This window comes from Oryzias latipes, chromosome 5 (assembly GCF_002234675.1).
Source record: "Oryzias latipes chromosome 5, ASM223467v1".
NCBI classification, from domain to species: Eukaryota; Metazoa; Chordata; class Actinopteri; order Beloniformes; family Adrianichthyidae; genus Oryzias; species Oryzias latipes.
In genome coordinates this window covers 4,996,000-5,005,586 of record NC_019863.2, presented here as the reverse complement: position 1 = coordinate 5,005,586, position 9,587 = coordinate 4,996,000, and positions in this window count along the sequence as shown.

Sequence of the window (9,587 nt, the reverse complement as noted above, 5' to 3'; positions counted from 1 at the left end):
TTGCATTATCTGCATTGTGTGGTTGAGGAGCTCAACCCACAGAATAAACTATTCCACACCTTCTGTACACAGACAATCCCAAAATAGCAAAGATAAAGAAGGTGTAGAATAGGACTCTGAAGCTCCTCCTTCTGCAATCCGTTTATATCTCCAATATAATATCGTATTAACAGACAGCACAGAAGTGTAGGTTATTGAATCTTTTTTTTTTGCCTGAAGGCTTCTCACAGTTTCAAAGTAATGAACCTCTGTCTGTCTGAGCAGTAATGAGGTCAGAACTTTCCATTTTCAAAACTTAGGATTTTAATGTTGTATTTATCTGGAAAATTAGCAGTAAATTAAAACTAAACTTATAATAAATTTCCCTGAATTATTCCTTTTGAATTTGCCCTGGACAACTAAGGGAAACAATATTTAACATGTATAAACAGATCATTGAACTTTTTTCTGTTGTAAACAAATTAACTTTCATGTTCTAACTGTCACAAGAACAGGCAGATGGCTGGATCCAAATGCAGCAGTTGTATTAGCTCACCTAAAAGTCTACAAAGCTAAATCAGGGTCAGCAGTGTCCTTCCAGCACAGTCAGGTTGTGTTTTTGAAAAGAAAGACATGGATATCACAGCTCGCCCAAAATGTCTCCCAGAGCAACGAGAGTAGATTTTCAGCTTTTTGTAAGAGTAATTTGCCACAGGATCTCTGTTTTCACTGGATTCTCTCTTGAAGTATTCTTCCAGCACAGTGTAGTTCCTCAGAACAGCTTTCACAGCTTGGTCCCGTGACAACCACCGCACGTCGTTCAGAGTCCTGAATGAAAGTGCATCCTCATCTGGAATCTTTGCTAGATCTTCAAATGTTCCCCTCTCTACAGTGGATCTAGAGAAAGTGGAATAAACTACGTCACGCATCAAATCTCATCAGGTCTTTCCACGCACCATCGATGCTCAAGTCCTCTCTATGGGCTACATAGTGTTGCTCAGTTAGGTATTTGCTGCTTTAATAAAGCTGCAACTCCGTTGCACTTTCCAAGCATTACCGAGGCACCTTTGGAGGCCAGCATCACCCTTCTCTGTGTATCTAGCCCATGCTTGGTGTAAAACTGATGTATTGCTTACACAATGTCCTGAGCAGTGCATGATCTCAGCTGGATGATACCAGCAAACACAGTTGCATGGTTGACACTGTTTTCCTCTCTGTATTTAATATACAGGACTAGAATTTTGTGTATTGTTATATCTGTGCTCTCATCTATGATCAGGGTGTGCCAAGGAGCATTTTTAACTTTACACGTCGCCAGCTTTCTGGAATACTCACATACTTTGCCATGTGATCGTGAATTTGCTGAAACAACAGCATAGAGACGTTAACGATGATGGCAAGCAGAATATTGTCAATGAGAACTTTAACTTGCTGGGGGTTGGATTTATTTATAAGTGATGGCTCGATCCTCTGCTATACAGAGACCGGACAGCCCTCAGTAAGACTCCCCGGACCTGATACTCCCAGAGCACCCACCACAGGATACCACGGGGGATGCGGTCGAACGCCTTCTCCAAATCCACAAAAAACATATGGACTGGGTGAGCGAACTCCCACCCTTTACAATTTCCACCGTTTTCAAATGATTTTTGTCCTGAATGTGACGCTTTAAGTAGTCCAGCTTCCATGATATCCACACTTTCCCCTCCAAGAACTCGCTTGCTATTTTGGTTTCGCTGCATGTTTTGCAGAGCAAAACAAAGACAAAATTTCACCCAGTTTCAAAGCTTTTGCTTCTGTTTGCACATACTCTGACAGCCATTCTATCTTACAAGAATTGCATGTCTTTTTTACTTTGGCTTGGTGAGGGGACGTACCAATGCCGGTTCATTTTGCCATCATAATACAGGGTCAACATTACTTTATTATAAAAAATATTATAATATTATTATATATGTTATATTATAAAAAAGAAAATTAAAAAAAATACAAAAAAACAATAAAACAAATAATTAATCAATTATTGAAAATGGTTAAATTGATTGACTTTTTATGACACTACTTCACTTGCTCCAAAAAATTGATAAGTTAATATATGACTTTTTCCTAATGTAACACAATTTAATATGTCTAATTATCCTAAGTTTGATTAGTTATTGTATGAATGTTTAACTGATGATTGTATTGTTTTTGTGTATTATTTCTATTTAATTGCTTGAAATAAACCATTTCAAATCAAATCAAATCAAATCAAAACATAAACAGTACTCACAAGTTTTCCCTCCAAAACACTGAAAGGAGTCTGTCAATGACGTTGATTAGCTGCGTCATAACGTCTGCGAATCGCATCATTGGCCGGAGCAGTTAGTCACCGGTCACACTCAATGACTCACATTAAAAAATAGCACAAAAGGAACTATTATTTGTTTATTTTATCTTCAATTCAGGCTCAATTTTTACTTTGTTCTGTGTGCGGACACCGTGTCAGCAGTGTGCACTTGAACATAGGGAACAGTGGTTGTGACGTATTGATGGCGTCCATTTCAATTCACAGAAGTACCAACTGTTTGAAAAGGTACCATGGAGGAGAAATTTATAATTGTGGTATGTACCCAAATGGAATTAAATGACACAATTTCTTTCATAAATCGGAAAAGAGCTGTGTGAGAAAAAGCCTGGATAAGATTCACGTGATTTGCACCCCTTTGACATTTTGCACCAAGCCTTTTCCAACTGGAGGTGGCGGACATGCTCCATTGAGCAGTAGCAAAAGTTAATGAAGAAGACGTTCTAGCCTGCTCTTCCAGTGTGGTTGCATTCAATAACACGAGCTAAGCACATTCTTGAACATGCATCCCATCCCTGGTGTGTCAGTAGCTTTAACAGTCTGTTGCGGTTCGCAAGTTACAGAACGTGTAATGGAAATGATCACTAAATATTCATCTGTGATACCTTATCTTCTTCATTCTCATGTAATGAGTCAACACATAATGTCTGTGAGGTGCATCAAACCTTTGAACCACTGAAAGTGAGTGAAACTTAACAGGTCAAAGCAGTGTTCTCTGTAGAACGGATCTCGCAGATCTTGGTGTTTTTCCGGGACGTCTGATCGTCATTTCTGGTTACTGCTAATGTTAGTGCTCAGACAGCTTTGATAAACAGACGAAGGCTTAAAGGATTGCTTTGTTGGTTGAAGGCTGTGCTCTGACAGAGCAGTGCTGAGAACAAACACACTGAGATGGAGACCAACATACAAGCAGGAAAATTTGAACTGCTAGATTTTTCCACCAATCCCTTCAGCTACAGTTGCTCAACAGCTCACTTAATTTGCAACGAATAGAGGTTGCAGTTCTGCAGTCTGCAGTGAGTTTGAAACACAGTAAACACCTGCAACGGTGTTCCATTACTTCTTATCAGTTTTTTTATTAAAACCTATAGGAAAAAAATGGACAAAGACATGTTCAAGTTAATGAAATCTTCTCACGTTTTTGTGACAATATAAAACGTAGTGGCTCACTTTTCTAGAGGAGGCTGTTGATGTAACAATGATAAATGTCTAAAATGTGAAGTCAGGTTTCTGCTCCTGCAACATCTACTTCCTGTCACTTGTAAACAAGTCACAAACTTTATTCTTGTGAGCTCACTGCTGTTTTTAAAGGTTTTTATTTTCTATAAAAGCAGAGGTCACAGTTTTTACAGAAACAGCCAAGGAAGCATCCTGATTACAGCTTTCTGACGCAACATCTATGCTTTTAAGGCGAAGAAATCCAGGCCAAGGAACCTGTGAGGTCATAGCAAAAATGCTCAGTATCTACAAGCACCTGCATTTCAGGGAAACAGGAGGGTTAAATGTTATTAGAAAGTGTTTTTAAGCGAATGTTCTTTTGAAATGGGATAATAAGAGGCTTCTGGTTGATATTTATAATTGGAATGCTAAATGTGACCCACCAAAAGGACACGGTAAGAAATGGTTTACATCAGTGCTGCAAAAAGCCCTGCAATTAATTCTGGATTGGTTTTTGTCAAATCACTAAAACCCACAGATGTCTTACAGTGATTCCTGCTAAAAGTCTGAAGAAAGGTTTTTTTATTATATCTATATATCTATTATATCTATATTTTAGGGCCTGTACCTTTGAATTTTATGAGTACTTCTTTAAGCTCTGGAGTTGTTCCATCTGCTTCTGAACAGGCTGTGGTAAAGCCTCTTCTTAAAAAAAACCTCACCTCAACACCTCTGTTTTATCTCATTTTAGACCCTTGTCCCATTTGTTTTTTATGGAAGTAATTAGAAAAGGGTGTTTTTAAGCAGTTACAATGCTTTTTTAGAAGAAAATGTTATTTCAGCCAGACAACCCGTGCAGTCGAGAATGCTTTATTTTCCATATTTCCTTTCAGTTTGGCATAAGGCTCCGTTCAGATACATTAAAACAAGATCTCCATGGAAAACTTCGGGTATAAATCTACCGCTAACAGAGCTCACAGATGGAAGCCGGGGAGGACGGTGGTGCGACAAACGTAGCGCTCACGGAAATGGATGAAGAGGGCATGGAGCGCACACCTGATTCTTAAGTAGGATGTGGAACAGGTGAGTTAATTGGGATGGACCGCCTGCTGGTAGGTGTAAACGCACTGCTGAGCTGCCTGCCTGAAAGTCTCCCAGGGTTGTTCATTTTTGAGAAGTTTTTGTCAGGTTTTAGATCTGGGTACAGCACAGAGTCCGCCTTGCTAAAGGTGCACAATGATAAAGCCGTGTCTGTTGATGCCAAAAAGCCTGTGTTTCTAATGCTGTTGGACCTGACAGCAGCCTCCGACAGTCTACTGCAGCACTGTACTGAGCTTTACTCAGTGCGAAGTATTGTTTGCGCCACTCTGCCTGCATTACTGAGCATTCTATCCAGAACTGATCTTCTGTTTCCTGACCCTGTTTTGGAAGTTTTGTTTTGAAAAAAACTCATGGATTATGTTTACTACATTTGTCTTGGTCGTGTGACTTAACGCAGCTACTCTGCCAAGTTTGTAGCCTAAAACTAAAAGCTAGCAAAAACCAAACAATAAAACATATTTAGAAAGTTTCTTTGGGGAGAAAAGAGGCAGTGAGGAAAGCAAAGAAGAGCCTTTAACTTCACAGAAAAATACAGCTGCTGTTGAGGACAAAACCGGGAGTCTTCCTCTATAAAGTGATATTTAAGCCACCACATGCAAACACTGTTTTTTAAGTAGAAAATCAAAATATTAAATAATTGCTTTCAAAACTTTTTTTTGTTTTAAAAAATTGTTGTGCCTGCAACACAATTATTTACCTTAAAAAAAATGTTTTTTGCCTTTAAAATCTTTTAGTGCATTGTCATTTGAATTATGGCATCAAAAACCCACAACAATTTAAAATGCAATGGACTTTATTTTTGTTTAATGTTTTATTTTCAAAAATGTAATATTTAATTTTAATGTTTAATATTGAATTCCAAATTGCAAAATGTATTTTCATATTCCAAGCCTGAATTGCACATCAAGTTGACAGTTGAAAAATGCTGTTTTTAAAAGTCTGTGCTTCCTTTGTGTGAACATTTTCTTTTGAAACCCATCATTATCTGCTCAGAAATAATCCTTCCGACATTTGGTAAAATATAATTATCTCCAGTCTTCTGGATCAAAACATGGGTCCAAGTGTGATTTACAGGTCGAGCCAGAGTTACACCTCATTCCAGAAATCATTGACTTTCTTTATCAGCAAGTAAGAACAAAGTTCATTTTAATCTTCACTTAACTCTTGTTAGTCTTTGTTGGTCTAGCCAGGCAATTATAATTCATAAATTATAGATTAACACTGAGAGCAAAGGATCATAGGTCAGCAGGAGGTTTTGACTGTATTGTATGGAGTCCTATACTGTTCATAATTAAATAAATAAAATTTTTAATTAAATAAATAAATATTTTTTCAAACTTTATTGAATGTAACAATTCAATACAAAACATTATTAAACAGCGCCGAGCGGCTATATACATTGACATGTCAGCTCGGTAAAATACGAGATGATCTTTTAAACGTGCTTTTAATAATGTTACGGTTATTATGAAACACCTGTTCGCTCATCATTTGAATTTTAATCCGTGTGGTCAGTGCTTTTTCTGAACGAAGCCAGGATTAGCAGTATGCTAACACGGGCTAACAACATTAGCTTTGGGTGGTGCTGCTTGCTGGCTGCACGTAAACATGTAAGAATAACATCAGCCTTTATTTAGTCGGGACACGACTGGAAACACAAGTCCGCGTGATTGTTTGAATGTTTTCTAAGGACTGAGCGACATTTCTGCTTTGAAGCTCAAACCGCTGTGTGTGCTGACGATCCGAGCTGTGCTCAGACACACACTTTTAGACCCGGTTCTGAGTTCGGTTGCTTGTACCCCTAGAGCTGCGGGACGGATCGCAGTCTTAAATCTCCCACACATACCGCTCATGTACCCCCCCCCCCCCTTCCCATCAAACACAAAGCTGTAAATCCGCACTCCCCCGGAAGTGCGGGAGCGGACTACTTCTTTTCTATTTTGTTTGTTACTTTTTACTTTTTTTGTTAAAGTTACTTCCCTCAGTTTATACTGGATCATCGCGGATTAGTCATTAGTTGGGAAATAAAATGAAAAAAGCAAAAAACGAATAGCAGTTATATAAGAACGAAAAATGTAAAAATACCCCCCCCCGACGATGTCATCGTCCATCCCGATGGTTGACAGCAAACATCGTCAACGGCCAATTTAAGGGACATCGCCCAACCCTAGTCATCACGTCTCCCTGTCTGGATTCTTTCACTGCATAGTGAGCCTTACTCCCGCTGCAGTTAAGCTGCTCTTTGCAGCCACTTCCGTGTCCCTGTGACCCACATCAATTCAAGAGGAGAGAAATAAAAACAAGAATCAATCTAGGGGATCTTTTTATTATTGTCTGGGTGAAAACAAGAAAAATATCATAAGATATTGGATGCCCGAGCTGGCTGGCTGCCCATTCCGCAGCAGCGCTCTGTCTGCCGCCCAACCAGGTACCCAGGGGCCGCCCGGCGTAGGGACCAACTTGCTATAGTCAGTGGAAAGATCAACGATACGGTGGCAAAATAAATTTTATTTATATTATTGCTTTAAACCAGTTATCTTATTTACAGTAAATGTGTTGCATTTAAGTTTATTTCTGGTTGAAAATACAGGCCGTTTATAAGATCACAACTATTTCGAAGGAACGAATGAATAATTTTTTGGAACGATTTCGTTTTTTTTTTTGCCCCATGTGAGGTCACGGGCTCCGTAGAAAAGAGCTCTCTGTTATATATTTAACAATAAAAAAATTCCAATACTATGGAGTCCTATACTGTTCATAATTAAATAAATAAATATTTAATTAAATAAATAAATATGACCCCATGCAAATACACAATTAATCTCTCATAAATATATAAAAAGATCATGAAATTGTGAAAAACCTGCACACTGATTTTAAATTAGCCATTGTATTATTCAATATATTTCATATTTCATTTTAGCTTTAAAAACCTGTTCATTATTTTAAAACAGCATTTTAAAATATTCATTTTTAATCATGTTGAATATTATTATGATTTTGTCTTTTTTCAGAAGCTCGTATTTCAAAATCAATATATTCCAAAGTAGCTTTGTTTTTATTTCATGTTGCTGTTTTTCAAAATGGCTTATTTATTTCATGAAGAGCTTTTTCAGGAGAATAGGTCTGTCTGTCAATCAGTGATAGTGGGCGGGATCTAAACGCTCATTGACTCATCCATGGAAATCGACTCATATTCCTCGATACCCGCTCAGCGGTGTACCAGTCAGAGAGATTTCATGTTTCAGCGATATCTGCGCGGCTTTGCTGACATTAGAGATCAAATAGAGTCAAACAATCTGTCTGCTGCAGAACATGCAAACATCTACGACTCTGTTTTTGTAGTTTGAGGGTTTGTGTGGACCAAACCACAGAGGAGCTCCGGTCGTCCACGTCTCGAAGTCCCCCGTTGAAACACTCCTCATTCTTAAGGCCCGTACACACCGAGACGAATATTCGCCAGGCGTTATTCGCCAGCGTTTTTCGCCACGTCTTTTGTGTTCACACCCAGGCGATTTTCGCTGACGATGAGCCGAGCGAACATGCAATTTCATTCCCTGACATTAGATGGCGCTTAATGTAAACAGAAATACTCCTGTACACAAGGTGGCGCTGCGCAACTTTACGATTCTTAAAGTCGCTTTTCACTCAGAAGAAGAGAGCAAGTATTTACGCGCTTGTCAGAATCATACAAAGAAAACATGAATATTTCAAGCATCAGTAGCTCCAACTGGTACTTGGTAAGGGGATATTTAAGAATGTCCGGCAGTGTAGACGCTACTTGGCGTCTATCTTCTTCGCTGGTATGTGCGCTCAGCAAGGCAGTTTTGTGTTTGAGCGCCCCCAAGTTGTGTTTTACTGTAACTTCAGAAGCTCCAGACACGTGTGCAAAAGCGCAATTCTCATTGGTCGAATAGATTTCGACGCGACGCGTCGGAAAAAAAAAACGAACCCGAGGCGTTTTTTTTTTTTTGACGCTTTGGCGCGTGGCGTTTTTTCGCGTCGGTGTGCACACTCACATTGGTGCCCTTTGTTTAGTCACGAGGCGTTAAACGTCGGCGAAAATCGCCGGCGAAATTCGTCCCGGTGTGAACAGGCCTTTACGCTGAGCTGGCGGACCGACAATCAGACCAGGCAGCTGCGCAAAGCGGAACAAGCCTGCTCGTGCCTCCTGAACCTTATGATATTTTTCTATTTTCATTGAGACAATGATTATAATCAGGTCCTCTGATTTTATTATTCCCTCTCAGGGAAAATGTTGAACCTTTCCTGCGATGACGTTTCTGACATATTAACACTCCATGTGCATTGTGCATCCATGCATTGTGACTGATTTAAGCACAAGCAACCGCTCCATGTGGCTATAAGGCTAAAAACATTAGCTTGTTGCCCCTCCCACACGCGGCATGGTGCATTCATGGAAACTCCAGTTCAAAGAAGCTTAGTGGAACTCCAACAACCACTCAGCCTAACTTAGGCCACTACTAGATGTTCATGAGAAGATGAAAATTGCCGAACCGACCACTAAATCACTCGAATTATGCACACTGGCCCAAAGCCACTTTTATCCACAAATTTAGAACCAAAACTGCCCAATTTATGGTAACACTGTGGATGTGTTGAGGTGCATACTTCCCCCAGTGTTGAGGATGGTGCATTGCGCCATCACGTTTGCTGAAGCATCTTCGATCGATGTAATTAGGGTGCTGCTGCTCATGTCTGAGTAAAGGAGTAGCCAATCACAAAAGTGTCTCCGCCTTGTCTAGTTTGATTGACAGACAGACCGATTCTCCTGAAAAAGCTCTTCATGAAATAAAAAAGCCATTGTGAAAAACAGCAACATGAAATGAAAACAAAGCTACTTTGGAAAATATTGATTTTGAAATCCAAGGTTCTGAAAAAGGACGTAGAATTATAATAATATTCCACATGATTAAAATGAATATTTTAAAATGTTGTTTTAAAATAATGAACAGGTTTTTAAAGCAAAATGAAATATATT